Consider the following 19404-nt stretch of genomic DNA (forward strand, 5'->3'; position numbering starts at 1 on the left):
TCTGTTCCCCACTTTAGTAGGGGTGAGGGAAACCTGGCAGAAGGAGAAAATAAATGCTCATGAATGGAAAGAGGGAGAGGAATGGTTGTTTAACTATACAAATGCCAGAGTGCTCAAAGACTGTCCTTATCAGGCACCTACGTTCAGGGCCAGGAAGTCACTCACTAGAGATTGCCAGGAATTGCCCCTCCCAAATTTGGCTTCAGAATTCTCAGTGGACAGACTCAGTTATGCTCTTAGCTAACTTTTCCTTAGCTATTTTCCGTTATTATGGGGATTTTGAATGGTAATTACTCAAAAATCTCTAGATTTATGTTTTTCAAACCAGCAAAAGGTATCAGTCCTGCATGGATCTGAATTTTGGGGGAATGCTAAAAAAAGACATCAAACGTTTTAAAATATGCATTATCTGTGGTGAAAAAAGGTTGCCAAAACTTTGAAACCTCTTTTTAAAACTTTAAAATATAAACTGCTGTATCTCAGCCATTTTGCAACAGATTTTGCATCAGATTTGAAGGAGTGGTGACTCTTGTCCCCTAGATGAGGTGTGCATGATTACACAGGGATTGGGTGGATACCTTTGACTTTATATGCTATAGAATGTTCAGGCCTTATAATGGCGGAATGTTGAAAACACTCCTCATCTTAACTATAGTGGTAAGATTGTGCCAGTGATAATCAGTGTTCTATGTCTATTCAGCACAAACATCAGTGCATATTGTACAGAAGCTTGGCTGAAACCAAAAGGTTTCTATAGGAGATATAAGCAAAATCAGACAAACAGAACTTGGCACTCACATAGAAATATGCAGTACCACTATCCAAGATGACTGGTGGTATATTTTTAATTGACATTGACCCAATGAATCAGGGTTTCCTAGACTGACTCAGGGAAAACATTATTTGGAGGGAGCCATCTCTGTGTTGGAGACTCTTAATCTTTCATCCCTAAGAAATGCAACCACTTTTCCTTCTTGAGATGACTCAGTCTTCCCAGATGGAGAGAGCACACTCATCATGGCTTTGGCACCACATTCATTTTCCCACCAGCCCTTTCCCAAGATGTATCCAACACAACTGTTTGTTTAACCACTTCAAGCAACTGGGTTCCATTTCAGTGGCTTGCAAGAGTAGCCAGAGCTGTCAGGGAAGACAACTGGCTAGAATGTGTGGTAGACAAGAAGCATTAACACAACAAATGCTACCAAGAATAAACATGCAGGACCCCCTCTCCAGCCAGGATACACAAGATAGCACTTATCTAATACGCTTCTGCATTGCGCTTTGCTAATAGTGCACTCCAAAGGGCTTTGCTAGTTTTTATTTGTAATTAATTGTTTAATGACTACTCTGTTAGGAGACAATACTTGCAGTAAGAGTCTCACAAGCTCCTCAGCTTGTAGAGCAAGCACACAATCTTATCCAATATAAAAATGATGAACCTTGTGTATATGCCACTGACAAATGATGTAACATTTCATTCTGTTCAATGGCACATATGCAAAGTTCACCAAAAGAACCAAAAAGATACCCCACCAAACTGTCCAATGAGGAAGAAAGGAATAATATGATAGAGCGTTAATATGTTGGAAAACGTATTCAGTATATAGTTAATGAATATAGATAGAATAATTGTTTTTTCAACAAAGAACAATGGAATCCATAGCAGAAATAAAAACACAGATAAGAGAGTCCACAAACTATACCAAATTAAAAAGCTCATGCTAAGGAGCAGTGCTGAGTGCATTTTCATTGCCACTAAATTCTACATTTGACCCTACAAAACTGGCTCTAGGAATTAAGGTTTTCATGCTTAAGCCTTGTCATGGCCACTATTTACATTCTGAGAAGTTTATAAAATGTAACACCAACATAATTATAGGCTGGAAGAGAGCAGGGGGCAGGGAGAATTCATGGTGGTTTAAAGCAAAATTAAAACGTACACAAAAAGAAAATAAATATCTATAGAAAATAAGACTACACTAAGTTTGACATCTTAACAGCAGCAATAGAACAAAAACTAAAAAAAAAAAAAAAAAAAAGACCAAACAGCTTTTTAGTTAAGGCTGCAATTCTATACACACTTACTTGGGAGAAAATCTGATTGAAACCAACTGTACTTGTGGCATGCATAGAATGGATCACACTATAAAGCCAAAAACCTTAAACATTGCAATACACAATTTAGGGATGCGCATGGAACAGGTTGGGCTGGCTCGGTTCTGGGTTTGGTCAAGCCAGGTCTGACTCGGCTTGACCCTCAAGCCTACCTGAGCTGGCTTGCAGACCAGCTCGGATATACTTGTAAAGGTGAATCCTTGAGGATTCCCTAACCTAAATTTATCGGTGCAGGGGTGAGAGCAAGTGGCCTCTGTATCTTTAGTGGAGGCTGCGGGATAGGCAGCATAGGTGGACAGAGAGAAGGTGGTGAAGCATTGGCAGCAGCGGGGCTTCAAGGCCCCCACCGGCCTCCCAAATGACAGCCTGGGCCATTTGTGGCCTGGTATGGGCCTCAGCAGGGCCACCTTAAGTGGCACAGTGGGGAAATGCTTTACTAACAAGCAGAAGGTTGCCAGTTCGAATCCCCACTGGTATGTTTCCCAGACTATGGGAAACACATATATCAAGCAGCAGCGAGATAGGAAGATGCTGAAAGGCATCATCTCATACTGTGCGGGAGGAGGCAATGGTAAACCCCTCCTGTCCACAGGGCTCTGTGAGCACCGGGAGTCAAAATTGACTTGACAGCACACTTTACCTTTGTGGGCCTCTGTGCACGTGCAGAGGCCCTTTTTGTGACCGCCGCACATACACAGAGGCCATTTGCATCACCATGCAAATGGCCTCCATGGCCACACGGCCACACAAATGCACAGAGGCCTGAACCAGGCTGCAGCCAGCCCAGGCTATCATTTGGGAGGCCGGCAGGGGGCTTGGAGGAGCCCTGCCACTGCCCCTCTGATGCTTCACTGCCCTGATGCATCACTGTCGGCCTATGCTGCATATCCCACAGCCTCTGCTAAAGGTACGGAGGCCACTTTCTCTCAACGGCCCCCCCCCCGCACTTTTAAGTTCAAATGAGGGATGCCCTTTCCTCATGGATTCCCCTTTACAAGTATACCCAAGCCAGTTTGTGAGCCAGTTCTTCATACTGTGGGCTGTAGTCCCACCCACCTCAGAAATTATTAACCAGTTCCTTCCTCAAAAAGATCCTGCTTTCAGATCTGTGTCTGGTGTAATTGTATTGCACACAATAGTCTTGAGATAAGAAAAAGATTGGCCTCATAACAATCACAAAAGGGATTATTTAAAAGCAAGAAGTTCTAGTAAGAACAAATCTGCCTACTGTCCTTTACTATAATCTTAATTGATGATTACCATCCCCACCAGTTAGCCCATCTCTGCCTCAAATGTTCATACACCTGTCATCTTGAATTGGGGTAGATTACATCATCATTTGTTACATCTCTAGTTATGGTACTTACTCAAATTTTACTTTTTGTATGTAATATTTCCTTATGATTGTGTGAGCCACACTGAGAATTTTTAAATTTAAAGTCAGCATATAAATAGGATGGATTATTTTTTATAATAGTTTTATAATGGTTGAATAATAAATTGCACTTTTAATTGCAGGAGCTTGATCTGATTCCCAGTGACATTTACGGGACCCTTGCCCTTAGTTTTGTGAGTACAGATCTTACATATAGCCATGTTTGTTTTAGAAAATTGAACTCTGTTGTCCTTAGAAAACCACACAAACACATTGTTCTTTTTTAGATTCTCAATGGCCAAAACACTTGCATAAACAGTTATCAGAAGAATTTAAAAAAATGCTTTTCACTCCACCAGACATTCGCTCATTTCACAGCTCTCTTGCTGTGCATTCAAGTTTTGGCAAAAGTGGTAATGGAGAATTATAATAAATTTCTAAAGAAAATAACAGTGTCAGTCAGACTCATGTGGACATTCTTTCCCAAGTAAAATATCAAAGGAAATCAAAACAGGGTGAGTGTCTAGATCATGTGACAACTTCAAAGATTCAAGCATAATTAGAAATTAATTATCACATGAATAGCTTGTAAACAAATTTTGGACAACATGGAAAATATCAATGGTATTCAGCATAGAAGAACCAGTGTGACAATTGAACAAATGAACTTCTATTGTTATTATTTTAAAGCATATGAAATCTCTTTTAAAAAACAATAATATCTCATGCTGCTTTGGAGGCGCAGATGTATCAAAGCTGTTTGTCCTCATAAACTCTTTGCTATAAGCATGTGGTAAGCAGATGTCCACATTGTTTCCAAATGAATGCTTCTGCTTTGCTCGTCACATTTAGCTCTCTCCACACATTTCCTTCTCAGGGCTGTGTCCTGTCATGGATCCACATGACAGAACCTGGAGGTCTCAAAATCTGCTTCAGCACAATGATCAATACAATAAGCATGTTGATACAAACAAGACCCCTTGCAGAATGCATTTTCAAAAGAATAATTGATACTTATTCTTTTAGGTGATGCCTTTTCTTAGTACAGTGCTACTATTCATGCTGTTCTTTCCACACCAACCCAAATTCATAGTCATTTGACTTGAGCCTCCCTTTTCCATCTTAGAATGCATCAATAATAAAGGAGGCTTAAAAGCCAGTTTTGATACCTCCCTACCCCATACAACAGAGCCCCTGGTGGCGCAGTGGTAAAACTGCCGCCCTGTAACCAGAAGGTTACAAGTTCGATCCTGACCAGGGGCTCAAGGTTGACTCAGCCTTCCATCCTTCCGAGGTCGGTAAAATGAGTACCCAGAATGTTGGGGGGCAATATGCTAAATCATTGTAAACCGCTTAGAGAGCTCCGGCTATAGAGCGGTATATAAATGTAAGTGCTATTGATATTGCTATACAACTGTTTCCTTTCCTTTTCTGAGGAAGCAGCATTACCTTCCTCAAGTTCTGCATCTCACATTCAAGCACACTTAGAGATCCTTTATGAACTCTTATTGAGCAAGCATCAGCCTACATTCTAGGCTAGTTAGTTAGTTAGTTAGTTAGTTTCTAAACCACCCCATCCAAAGGCTCTGGGTGATGCACAAGTTTAAAAAACAGAAACACATACAACATTTAAAACACACTGCCTTAAATAATACAAAAATAAAACAGTTCAGAACCATTTAAAACCATTAAAAATACTTAGAAACAATTTAACCAGCAATTTGCCTAACAAATTGTATTTGCCTCTGTGCAATACACCGGGAAGTGCCCCCTCCGCTGCTGGTTTTCTATCTTCATAACTGGTTTTGTTGGCAGTTTACAGTATTTAGAGATAGTTTATTAGAAGGATAGGTCTCAGCTGTATTAGTCAGCTATTTAACTATCCAAACCACCTTTGCCACCTGAGCAGAACCCAGGTGGCACATGCATCCAGAAGAAAGTTACTTCAGCAAATAATGGAGGCAAACTGAGACCTTAAATACAGAGCCAGCAGCCTGGAATATCTTAAAAGGGCTGCACCCGGTTTATTAGGTGCTGGTTGCAGCATAGCTGGATGGCTGCCGGTGGGGATTGGGGGTGCTTCTGGTTCATCTTCCGACTCAGAGGACACAAGGAAGTTTCTGTTGAAGGGTTCAGTAGGTGCTGGCATTTCCATTGGTGGACAAGAGGACCCCTCGAAACTTGCCTTGCTTGTGGCACATCCACTTCACCTCAAGAGCCCCTGGTGTCCAGTTTAGGAGGTCATGACCTCTTCATTCTGGGACTCCTCTGTGTCAGACTCAGGGTTCATGACACCTAATGAGGGTGGCTGTTGGTTTTCTCCCAATTTGCCATGTCATTTCAAGATGGCAATCATGGAGAGTATAGAAAAATACCCCTGTGTAACCCATGTGCTGTCATACAAACCATATTCGCAGTACTTGGGAGGGGGTCTGATGGGGTATCTTTTTTCTTTCTTTCTTTCTTTTTTGCCAATCCACCATATTGATTCAGGATGGCAGCCACTCAAAATATAAGCTTTGTAACTCATGTGGTAACAGCTGAATACAAACAAGTTCTTAGCACATGTGAGGCATTCCTAGATAAGAGTCACCATGTTAGAAATAGTGGTAATTAGGCTCCATTAGTTATTGTTAGAACTACTTGTTTGTTATTTCATTTGTTTTCATTTCTGATTGCTTACAATTGGAGACCGAGCTCCTCTTCTGCTTCCTGAAACCTCTGTTTCCTCCCTCCAAGTTGCCTGAAACTTTCAAGCCTTCTGCTACTCCCCACCCACCCTCTTAAAAACGTAGCCTTTCAGCCATTTTCTTCCCTTAGCTTGTTTGGAAGAAAAACACTGGCTGCACTCCAGAGAAAAGGGTCATTCTGGCCAGGCATCTCCCTAGGCACCTGTCATTTGCAAATGACTGCAAGGGACTGAAGGAAATGCCACTCTCTGATTGCATTAGAGCATAGGCAGAGAGAGATGCAGAACAGACCCAATTAAAGTTGAAAAGAGACGAAAGGAAAGGAATGCAAGCCCTCTTCCACTTTTGCTAGGCTCAAGATTGCAGGAACCTCTTTTTATCAATTTCTCTCTCCTGTTATTAAAGTTAAGCAAGTATATGCCAGAATGTGTGATGTGCCCTCTTCCAAAAACCTCGTCAGGTGATTGTCTCTGCAATCACTCTTTTAATAAAACTTCATTTATGAAGTTTATAGGAAGCCACCCAACATAACCTAATCAATAACAAATATTCATGCCCTATCAGGAGCAGAAACTCCTGAAGTCAGGAAATTCCTCAAGGGGATCAGTTAACAGTCTCCTTTAACTGTCAGTTGAAGCCTCAGGGTTATAAAAACTCCCCTCAAACATGGGAATCACACTTTTGCTGGGATCTCATTTTTGCTCTTGCATTTGCCACCTGCAACTACCATCACGCTTTGGGAAGCCCACACACTGTTCAGGGTGCCTTTGCATTTGCACCTCACCAGCTGATGCTGTACCCCGCACTGCCTGGGTGCACACCAATGAGCTCACTTTATGCTTGAGCTCCCTGGAGAGAAGGATTCCCAAAATTGAGTCAATACCTCATGTCCTTCTCCCATGTTGTTTTTATTGTGACTTGAGGTTTGACCAATATTAATGAAATTTCCAGGACATGTAGATGATTTTTATGTTAATTTTCTTTTAAACGAAAAAGATTATCTTGTGACTTATAAAGTGGTCAAAATTTTATTTTTTAATTTTGTTTTGCTGGTTAGGCCCACATCTGGTCTCGGGCTGCAAAATGACAATGCTGCCTGTCACAGAGGCTTGGAAATCGTGCTAGGAATCAAGATCCATGGCAGCTCTTGGATGTAGGGAAGTTAAGGAGCTTAGTCAAACACAAAGTTAAAAGTCAGTTTAACCTGAATTTTACATCAGGCCATGAATTACACCTAAGGAAGGATCAAACTAGATATAATAGACTTGTCCCATTTGTTGTTTATATATCTGCCCCATTCACATATAAAAATGTGGAAGGGTCTAATTTTTGTTTAATGCAGAGGAAGGAGGATTAAGTCCTGCCCTACCCACTTTAGCTCTGTCTGACACTTTCCTCCCATCTCAGTTCTGTTACTGGAAGTATGCTGTGCAAAAAGAACCTGAAGTGACCAGGAGCTAAAGAGTATGAATTGGGAGTGGGGGTAAAGCTCAGATCCTCTCCCCCATATATCTCTTTGACATAAATGAGCCCCTGGTGGCGCAGTGGTAAAACTGCTGCCCTGTAACCAGAAGGTTACAAGTTCGATCCTGACCAGGGGCTCAAGGTTGACTCAGCCTTCCATCCTTCCGAGGTCGGTAAAATGAGTACCCAGAATGTTGGGGGCAATATGCTAAATCATTGTAAACCGCTTAGAGAGCTCCGGCTATAGAGCGATATATAAATGTAAGTGCTATTGCTATTGCTATTGCTATAAAAGGGGACCTCTCACACCACTCCAGCGTGGTGTAGTGGTTAGAGTGCTGGACTAGGACCGTTAGAGTGCTGGACTAGGACCGGGGAGACCCGAGTTCAAATCCCCATTCAGCCATGAAACTAGCTGGGTGACTCTGGGCCAGTCACTTCTCTCTCAGCCTAACCTACTTCACAGGGTTGTTGTGAAAGAGAAACTCAAGTATGTAGTACTCTGGGCTCCTTGGAGGAAGAGCGGGATATAAATGTAAACAACAACCACCTTCCTTGCTATGAGAACAGGTAGATGAGTGAAGAAAGAACACGATATCAATTATCGGCCTTAGACATACTAAAGCTGCAGTCCTGTAATATTTCTGTGGGAATAAGCCCTGTTGAATACAATGGCAGATGGTCAGTTACTACAGTCAGTTGGTCAGATGGTCAGATGGACCATCAGCAGACGGTCAGTTACTATTACTACAATGGTAATATAGTCAGTTCTGATTCAGAACTTCTGAACCACCCATGGCAGGCATCTAAAGCAACACCTGTGATGTTGCATAACAAGGCATGTCTGCTACTACTTAAAATTGTGCAATCACACTTTGGCAGCACTGTGTACATTGGAAATAATGTATATACGTAGTGCATTGGAAATATGTTTGCACAATTTAAATTCGTAGCAGAAAAGCCCTGTTCTGCAACACTGTGAGCATTGCTTTAGATACTTGGAGTGGCATGGGCAGTTCAAAAGCTATAGTGATCAGACTCTGCTCCCTCTAAAGAGTTAACCAGAACTGAACCCTTTCTTGACTGACAGGCTGGTGAACTCCAGGGCTCAGCCAATCAGCACACCAGATGGGTGGGACCTAGAGAGCTGTTGCCAGAAAGAAGGGAGTTTTTTGTTAGAAGAAGCTGGGCTGGAGATGCATAGGAGCACATGTGGCCATGGAGGTTGGCTGCAGGAGAATAACTCAGCAGACTCTTGAAAGACAGGAGAGCAGGAAGCTTGAATTCTCATCAGGAGTTTGGTGAGTTCAAGGAAATTAAGCCTGGCTTTTGGCTTTGGGAAGATTAATTTAGGGAAAAGTTTATTTAGTCAGACTTTGTGATAGAAACTTATATTTATTTGGTGTGTGTGCTTTTGCATATTCCTGATACTGTTCTAATATTGTTTACCTCTAATGTAATTAAAATAAAGAACACTAGCCTACGTCTATCCTATGCCCACCCTACCTAGGACATCACAAAAGACTCTATAAACATTTAAGCGTGCATTAAGACAACCTATTTTTGTAATCCTATTAAGTATTCTTATCACCTTAAGTGGTGCAGCAGGGAAATGCTTGACTAACACGCAGAATGTTGCTGGTTCTAATCCCCGCTGGTACTATATCAGGCAGTGATATAGAAAGATGCTGAAAGGTATCATCTCATACTGTGCGGGAGGAGGCAATGGTAAACTCCCCCTGTATCCTACCAAAAACTTAATGGCACACTTTACCTTACCTTACTAAGTATTCTTAACTGTATTTAAAGCTGAGAAAGCCTCAGACAGAAGCAGTCTATTGTAATTGAATAAAAATGTTCTATTTTAGTTTTTTTCTTTTTACAAGCCTCTCTGAGTAGGTTCTTAAACCAGGGAAAGAGGGTGGAGACTTCTCTGGTGCAAATACATCCCCAGTCAGCAGCTATCAGTTTTCTCACGTGTAGGTTTGCACGTGGAAGATTTTTGTACTTATCCAATAGCAAAATAAAGGTTTTCCCTGGGATTCTGCCCCAAGCCCAGGGAGGTTCAAGCTCTGTCAATAAGAGGGTTGGCAACAGCAGCATTTTGAACCTACCAATAATAAAGAATAGTTTTTGGAGAAGCCTAGCCAGGCAGCTCAGCAGGGATGATTCAGCATTTCTTTCACTCACATGCACTTGCTCTGAGACAAAGGCTTTAATCTGCTACAGAAGCAATTGTGTTACCTTGTGCAACAGTGGGACTTACTTCTTAGTAAACAGAAAGATTGGGCTATAAAACTGAAAACAAGCAAAAACACTTTTTGAAACTTTGAAGATATTCTCACGATCAGTGGAAAGCAGACTAAGGGAGCTTAGCTCGCTTCCCACGGATCGTGGGAACCACTGAACTCACAGGTGAGCCTGGTTTTCCCAAAGCCAGGGATGTGCAAACCGGTTGGAATTCGAACTGGTTCAGTTCGACAGTTCAAATTTGAACCAAACCAGACATTGGGTTCAACCTGCTGGTTTGATTTCGAATGGAACTGAGCCTGGTTCTATTTGAACCAGTTTGAACCTCCAAAACTGGTTTATGTGGTAGGAACCCATAGGTGCCAACTACCACCCAAACCCCATAGCAATTGGAAATTCCTATGATTTTAATGAATTTTTGAAATGTTTTTATTCTTGCCCATTATTCCCTATGTGGAGTATCCAGGGGTGCAAAAGGGTGGGTGGGTGGTAGACACCCAGGGGTGCCTACCACCCACCAGACACCAAGGCAATTGGGTGCCCCTACTATTAATGGTGAATTTCTAAAAAAATATTTCCCCATAGGGAATAATGGGGATTTGGGGCTGCCTCGAACCCCCCCTTTGGGTGGAAGGGCACCCAAAGTGGGTATGGGGGAATGGCAGGGCTGGCCTCAAGCCATCCCAGGCACACCCCAGTCCCTGGGATTTTTAGTTCTTAAGATATGGATTTTTTTAAAAGGTATTTATATTTTCCCTCCATTTTGCAGGTTGCTGCTGCAGCCTGCAGATTTTGCAAAAGCACTTTCACTGATCTAATTGCTGATCTCAGGTCAGTCATTAAGCAATTAAGGTTATCAGTGCACAGTGTGTTCCCTTGCAGGGAAAGTAATAGTCTGTTGTCTTTTTGCGCTGCGGCAGCACACGAGGAGACCTCCAGCAGGAGGCTGAAACAAGCCTCCCAGCCCTGGGGGTCTCCCCAGGATGCCCTGCGTGCTCTTGCAGGGCAGCCTGGAGCTTCCAGGGGGCACACAGCCCCCGATCCCTGTAGCCCCCATTGGATCCCTGACAGAGCCCGCAGTCGTGTGGGCAGCCGATCCAGCCACCCAGGGCTGCATTAGTGATCATCTGCAGGGAGAGCAGAACCCCCTTCTGGTGAGTCTCACTGATTATGAGACTCGCCTCTTTGATTAATCTGTCTGTAACGGACCCAAATCCAAGCTCAGCCCACCTGAGAGGAGACTCTCACCGAGCCATGCCTCTCTGAGCCTCGTAGGCTGACTGGGTTTTAAATTAGTTTAAAAGAATCTCCAGTAGATTATATTGCTGCCACAGAGCATTCCTTAGTTAACAGAGAGTTACCTCTGGCTGGAATAGGAATGCTAAAACTTCCAGTCCCCTCTTTACTTTTTTTTACAGGCCAATATAAAAACTTTATATATGTTTAAGTAGGCTTAGAGATCCTGGCTGAGGCCATGTGATCTGGAGGCTTCCCCTCCCCCTCTCCCACAGCCAATCAAGCACTCTTGAGAGGGCATGTAAAAGCAAAGAAAACAATTTATTAGTTTACTACCAAAAAAATAGTCTTGTCTTAGGCTTCAAGCATAACTGTTGCAGATAGGATTAGCTTAATGGTTACAAGAGATTTTCCAAAATGCCCAGATGGTCTCAGGCAGTACTTAACTTGGTCATTTACTAGGCTAGTGTTGAAGATAGTTACGAGAAGCAGATACTAGCGTATACAAAGCAACATACAGAAAAGAATGCAAGTCTTACTAAAACACCTTTTCCTAAGTCTAAACTTCCAAAGCCATAAGCCTTGGCTTCCTCCCCTTGGACCTCGCCAGGAATTAGATGAGACCAACCCCTGCAATCCCTGACCCCCCTAGGGACCTGCAGAACTCACCTTGAGAAAATCTGGCAAGAATCCATTTCTCCCCTCTCACCTGGACCCCCCTCCCCTTTTTCCCAGAAGGCCCTCAGGAGCCCATTTTTAGTCCCACCCAACTTGTTAACTGACTGGGTCATGACCTAGGGTCTACAGACTGTCAATGAAGGAAACCCCCTTGTTATGTTAACCCTATAATTGCTGGCTGGCTGCCCACTACACCGTCTTTAAACCTTAGAAAACAAGACAGTCTTGTGTATACACATACAAGACTTTGCTGTGTTCTGGGCAACCCCCGATATTCACACATATCTGGAATGTGGCTGCAGGGCTGCCAGGCAAGTTTTATCTCCAGCATTTCCAGCCACTTTAACTCTGCTTACTATCCGACCCCTAGCCTTGAAGATGGCTCATTACTTCTAGTTCTGAGGGGTCACATAGGGAGTGGGACAAGTCCCTAAACAGCCCGATAAGATCCCTGGGCTATAAGATCCCCTGGAAGAAGGGCACTTTTCAATATACCCCAGTGAATAGTGCACTGGAATCAGGCATGATGGGAGATGTGTACCTCAAATACCACTGAATCATAGCCTGCCATGGTGGCCTTGGGAAATTCCACTTTAAGCTTAAAATGGAGGAAATGGTGACCTATCTATTAGGTCACTGTAAGGATGAAGGAGAAGTATTGCTGCTGTGAATATTAGGGACAGGATGTGCAATATATCTAAATATGATCGTTCATCTCCCTTCCCTAAACAGACACTGCCTGGACTCTACTGTGTGACTATATCAAGCACGTGAAGGAACGATATCCAGCAGCAACAGCTCATGGACAGTTTAATTTGACTAGTGCTTACTACAGAGCGGCTTAAAGCTGTACTTTTGAATACTTTATTTGCCAGGAGTCTTTTAACTTATTTAAAAATATATATTCTATTTTAGGAAGCAATCTGATTACAAACCACTTGCCCCACAAGGATAAAAAGAGCTTGTACAGCACCAAGTTCCTAAAGGGCAAGTAGGAAGAAAAATATTTGACATTTTATGAACATGCTTCCTTTAACCTGCCAACTTCCATTTTACAAGGTGGTAAAACTAACACTCATACTCACAAAATCTTATGTAATTTTACCACTGTGAATAATTCAGAATAGATACTGATGGTCCCAGTAGCTGTCAGCATTTACCTCAAACTTCTTTCAGAGACAGGGCTTGGACACAAGTCAGCGAAAGTTTTGTTGTGGGATGTTATTTGGGAGGGGAAGGGAGAGTGATCCAGTACCTTCTCTTGCCCTCTCCCCCTTGCTTCAGGCCTTCCTTCCTCCACCCCACCAATTTGGGGTGATCACCCCAGTTTCTCCCTCAACTTCTCCATCATGATGAGCATAAAATAGGGCCAAATATAGATATACTCTGAAGCTATTCCCACAATCAGTAGAAAGTGGGCTAAGGGAGCTTAGACCACTTTCTACTGATTGTTGGAAACACCGCGAGCCCGGTGGTTCCAAGGCGGCTTGCCCGCCTAATTCCCCCTCCCCTTAAATGAGGTTAATGGCGAGAATGATCCGTTTACCTAATTTTTTTTGGCTTGTGTGCCACTGTGGCATGCAGAGACACATGAGTAGACCCCCGACCGGGAAGCTGCAGCCAGTCTCCCAGCCTGAGGTCTCTCCAGAATCCTGGAACTTCTGGGGGCCATGCGGCCCCCGATTCCCGCAGCCCCCCCTGGTTCCATGACCAAGCTGGTAGTCATGGGGGCAGCTGATGCGGCTGCCCAGGGCTGCATGCAAGATTGTCTGCAGAGAGAGCAGGCTAAGCCGGCTCTCCCCGCAGACCCTCCAGAAGCTCTTCTCACTGATCGTGAGAAGAGATTCTCTATCTGTGAGGGCTGAATATGAGGCTAGAGAGGCTCAGAAGTTAAACTCCACTTCCATCTTCCCTCAGATTCACCAAAATGACAGCCACAGACTGCTGAGTTCAGATGGAAGGCAAAATGCATCACCTTACCCCTCGGCTACCCTGGATCAGTCTTCCCTCTAACAGGAATTCCCAGATGTTGTTGACTACAATTCCCAGAATCCCCAGCTGCAATGTGGCTTTTGCTTTGGGATTATGGGAGTTCTAGTCAACAACATCTGGGAATCCCTGTTAGGGGGAACACTGCCCTGGATATGCTTCACGGCCTTTCTCTATTTTTCAAAATCAGCTTAAGAGTTCATGAAGGGACAGGAAAGCACTGGAAATGCATCACCTCTTTACCCTGCCAAAATGAAAGGACTGGTTTAGTGCAAGACAATGCACCTTCAACACACCATCTTCCCCTTTTGTGAACTGATTATTAGTGTTCCATTTGTTTGAAACCCTCTGGGGCTGACAAAGAGATGGACTCTACAGCATTTTTCTTGACACAGGAGAGAGTAAAGTGGTGCATGTTTTGGTTAATGTGCATGAACCCAGCTATGAAGATTCAATCAAGCCTGCTCCTGCCTGTTTGTCACACCATGAATGCTAGTTTAGTGATAGAACACTGGAAACTGGAGGATTAGAAAGGGAATGCGAACCAATTCCCCTATAATAATGCTCATCCTGGACAAAATGAACAGATATGTGACATCACATTTCAATAATGACTGCCTCCCTCATACATTGTTACAATTTTGCTACTTAAAGCAAAAGGGGTTTTATTGACCCCTTCATGCCAAGATTAAAAAACCAGTAACAAACCGATTATTGTAAATGCCGTGTATGTTAAAAAGAACTGTATAATATCAAAATGCATGTTTTTATGTTCATTTGAGAAGTAGGATCTCTCTCAAGAAGATCTCTTTTATGGCTCTTGTTTATGGGAATCAACATGGCAACACCAACTCTAACTGCGGTGTACTTAACATATTTCTACCAGACAACAGCCGACCCTCTCTTATTAAAGTTAGTGATTCAGCGTTATCGTTCCTTTAAATTGCCTCAGAACAGATGTTGCAGCTGTTAAATAACCCCTTCTCTTTACACTGGAATGCAAAAACGGTTAGAGGTTTTAAAAGTTTCCCTCTAATAGTTCCTAAACATAAACCAAGTTGTTTAAAACTTCCTGCCATTTGCAAGCACTGATGGTGCGCGGCATTCCAGGAGCATGATCAGAATGTTCCTTGCTTCATAAGAAAGAAAGCCAACCCCACTCACTTATAGAACTCTTGGCTCTTCCCCAGCCACCCATGAGGGCTAAGATAAAGAGGTGCTAATACTCTTGAGATTTGGAATGGATAAAGTCAGAAACAATGGAGTGCTATTGTCATTATTAGGTTTCAGGCATCACTTGTTCTAAAACGTCTGTTTTTACTTATTTCCATTCCTCCTTGTAGCATTAGAGTGTGAAATTGTAGCATAAGTTACACAAGAACTACAATACAGTAAATGAATCTCTGTTCTATCCTTCACAAATGATACCTCAAAGAGCCTTCCTTTCTTGGTGAGGCTTTGTTTTTTTAAGACAGACTGAACTTCAGTATTCTCCGTTACAGATGGTTATTCTACCAAAATTAAAATTTGAATGACATAAAAAGCCTCAGTTGCTAGTGACATCACAATCCAGGTCAGGATAAATCAGGAACATCTAAAATGAATACCACCCCACTTTTCTGCTCACCCCATACAATAAAGTGACACTAGGTGGGACCAAAGGTCCAGCCAACCCAGTGTGTTAGCTGCCAATAGCCAGAGACTTCAGGAAGCTCCAGCAGAAAAAGGGTATTTCATTAACACAATAGCTGACATCCTAACCAACTGTGTGTTACGAGGGACTTATTTTGATGAAATAAAAATAATAATCAATTATTATTATTAAATTATTATTATTAAATTATTATTATTATTATTATTATTATTTAAAAATATTTATACCCCACCCTTCCAGTGCACTACTACTCAGGGTGGCTCACAACAATAAGACAGACACAAGATACAGTAAAAGTAATAAAAATAACTACATTTTTAAAAAGCTGTTAAATAAGTTCCTATATTATTTTTAAAATTATTTATACTTATTTTGATGAAGTAAATACTGTCTGGAAGGAGCACCACCTATCATACTAATAGAATAACGCTGTAAAGTTGTGTGTATCACTAAATAAGCTCCAAATAAAAATCAAACCCCTTTCCACAAAGAAATCATTTTTTCAGGAATGCTTATCAAAAATAATCAAAACATTTTCCACAGACAAGAAAATAATGTCTTTGTAATGTAATATCCTTGATAATATTATCACTGTCCTCCTAAAAATTTTTAGTGTAGTTGTCTTATTGTATATAAGCCACCACCTTTCTTTCCATGTTTTTATCTATGAGGACTTCTGTTTATGAAATGGGTTATCTTCACCAAAAGCGCTGATAATAACTACACCTTTAAACAATTCAATGGAACTAACACTAAATGAAATGCAGTAATACTCCAAATATCCAAGAACTCACACAACACATTTCTTGTTATTTTCTCAAAGAATCACATTTGCTGAATAATCCAACTGGGAAGAAGGCAACATTTCCTTTCGTTTTACAAGCAACAGAGACCTCACAGTATTCCAAAGGCAAGAAGCAAGCTTGTGTAGCAAGGTGTTACAGCCCACTTTTCTCTAAAAGCATCATCTTTCCATGTGGGGTTCACCTCCTTATCCTCATGTGGCCTTTTGGCTACCCCACTGTGATTTATAGAGGAAGAAGGGCTTTGCAACGAGATCTGTTCTCTATTTCCCTAGGAAAGGGAAATAGAGCGAGGACTATGTTGGGGGTGGGGAAATAGGAATGCAGTTTGACGGAGGGGGAGGAAAAGCAGACAAGAGATGGCAAGAAGATCAGAAAAGACAGATGGGGATGTGGGGAGGAGGAATCGCTGAAGACCTTCCCCCCCACCACCCGCAGTTGTGGCAGCAGCACCACCCCCAGGCCACCAGAAGTGATTTTTAAAAAATCTCTCTCATGTAGAACCCCTGAAATGTGGTATGTGTGGAGGCGGGGGGGGGGGTTCAACCTTGAGCCTGTTCGCACAACCCTATCAAGAACTAAATCTAAGAAAGCCATGTGTGGTATTATTACTGGTGGAACAGATTTAACTATTTTTCTTCAGCTAAATTCATAATGTAGCAGATCTGGCAGGAAAAGGACAGGTAGGTAGCTGGAGCTAATCATTAGTGCCTCATTAAGGGAGGGTGAGATGCCATCCAGCCTCAAGCAGGGTGTGGAAAGACCACAATTAAAAATGTTCTCCCTTAATTCCTCCAACCTTGTTAGCTACAAGCCTGTTTCAAATCTCCCTTTCTTAAGCAAGGTGATAGAGTGCATCGTGGCTGTGCAGCTGCAAAGGGTCTTAGATGATACGGATTATCTAGACGCTTCTCCATCTGGCTTCTGCCCTGGACTGGGGACTGGAACTGCCTTGGTTGCCCTGATGGATGGCCTTTGCTCAGAACTAGTGCCCCCATGGGTGCTTCTGGACCTCTAAGTCACATTCAGGACCATCAAGCATGGTATCCTTCTGGATCACCTCTCGGGTATGGAGACTGGGGGTACTACCTTAGGGTGGCTCCAGTCCTTTCTTGAGGGGAAGTTCCAGAAGGTGGTGCTGTTGGTTGGTGGGAAAGCCAATCAGCTAAAAACGGGGGGGGGGGACTAGTTTTGGGTGGGGTTGTACTTCCCTTGTAAGACTAAGTGCACAGCTTGGGGTAATACTGGACCCAACTCTGCGTTTGGATCCTCAGGTGGAGGCAATAGCCAGGGATACCTTTGCTCAGCTTCGGCTAGCTGCATCCCTTTCTCGAGAAGGCAGATCTGGCCAGTTACGCGTGCCTTAGGTCACATCATGGATGGACTACTGCAATGTGCTTTGTGTGGGGCTAACCCTTAAGATTTGGAAACTTCAGTTGGTGCAGAATGCAGCTGCTAGGGTTCTTTCTAGAGCTACTTGTTTGGAGCATATCACACTTATTTTGAAAGAGCTGCACTGGCGGCCAATTTTTTTCCAGCTCCAACTCAAAAGTGCTGGTTACCACTTTTAACAGTTTGGCTATCTGAAGGCCAGCTGGCCGGCCTGCTCCTAAGAGTTTCTGCCCACCCAGAAGGGGTTTTCTCCATGTTGCCAACAATGAGGGAGACTCAGTTCTTGTGCACGTGGAACAAGGCCTTCTCTGTTGTTGTCCCCAGGCTCTGGAATATTCTCCCAGGGGATATCTGTTCACTGACATCTGTCACTGCTTAAACAGAAAAACACCTAAAAAAAACCTTTGGGCTTTTAGCCCTTGGGGTTATCTCTGCTCCCTTGATGCTCTCTTTTTTTATGGCTGCTACTTTCTAGTGTTTTATAGGTTTTAATTGATGTTAATATTTTAGTGCATTTTTAATGGACTTTTATTGTGTTTTAACATTTGTAAACCACCTTGGGATAAATTTTATGAAAGGCAGTATTTTATTGTTAAATTTGAATACCACCTTTCATTAAAACAATCCCAAGGCACTATGGGAATTGAACAATAAACAAATTTGTAAAGGGCACATATCTATAAAGCAAAATACACTGGAAAGCAAAATTATTCAAGGACAGGAAACAAACTTCCAACATACTATCAAAGGCCTTCTCCTTGTCCAAGGAATAAAATGAAGGTGGAGAAGGCCTTCCCAACTGAGGCTGCTAAATAATTAAATTAATTTGGCCAGAGTCCTGGCATTTGTGAATAATTCCAACTTGGATTGGATGAATTAGATCAGAAATTCAAATAGAGAAGTGTCTGGCAAGTGTAATAGAAATAATGTTGCAATATAAATGAATGAGGAATATTGAACTGCAACATAGATGTGCATGTGTATCACTATCAGGCTTCAATATTACCAAGATAGCTGCCTCACTCATTGAGGGGGGCAAGCAACCATAATTTTCCAATGCATGAATTAATTCCAGCAGCACCAGTGTGAAAATCTAACTTGTGTAACATTCCATTGGATATTCATATGGACTTGGAGCCTATTTATTAATCAAATTTGTACACCGCCCCAAACTTTCATCTCTGGGCGGTTAACAATAGCATAAAACAAGTTAAAATATATAGAAAAACACAAGTTAACAATTTAAAAATCACCTACAAATTAAAACCTTAAAAATTTAAAGAACTGAAAAAGCTTGGGTGAAGAGGTGGGTTTTCAAATGCTTTTAAAAATTTGTCAGAGATGGGGAGGATCGTATCTCAATAGGGAGCACATTCCAGTGTCTTGGGGCAGCAACCGAGAAAGCCTGTCCCCATGTGGCCACCAGCCGAGCTGGTGGCAACTGGAGACGGATCTCTCCGGATGACCTCAATGGGCGGTTGGGCTCATAATGAAGAAGACAGGGCCTAAGCCATTTAGGGCTTTATAAGTTATAATCAGCACTTTGTATTTTGCCCGGAAACCTATTGACAGCTAGTGTAGCTCTATCAGCAAAGGAGTGATGTGGTCTCTCCGAGATGGCCCAGAGACCAACTTAGCCGCCGCATTCTGTACCAACGGAAGCTTCCGGACTATGTACAAAGGCAGCCCCACGTAGAGCACATTGCAGAAGTCAAGTCTGGAGGTTACCAGCATATGTACCAATGTTTTGAGGTT

General features: G+C 42.5%; 1 long non-coding RNA gene across 1 annotated transcript in view; it reads left to right on the plus strand.

The window, feature by feature from the left end:
- LOC128339964 (uncharacterized) overlaps positions 1–14980 on the plus strand; it is a 31352-nt gene extending 16372 nt beyond the window's left edge. The window contains exons 3-5 of the long non-coding RNA XR_008313362.1: positions 3637–3687; positions 10667–10728; positions 12544–14980. This is a non-coding gene — a long non-coding RNA (uncharacterized LOC128339964). The remainder of the gene's footprint in view (positions 1–3636; positions 3688–10666; positions 10729–12543) is intronic.
- Positions 14981–19404: the final 4424 nt, after the last annotated feature.

This window comes from Hemicordylus capensis, chromosome 1, assembly GCF_027244095.1.
Source record: "Hemicordylus capensis ecotype Gifberg chromosome 1, rHemCap1.1.pri, whole genome shotgun sequence".
NCBI classification, from domain to species: Eukaryota; Metazoa; Chordata; class Lepidosauria; order Squamata; family Cordylidae; genus Hemicordylus; species Hemicordylus capensis.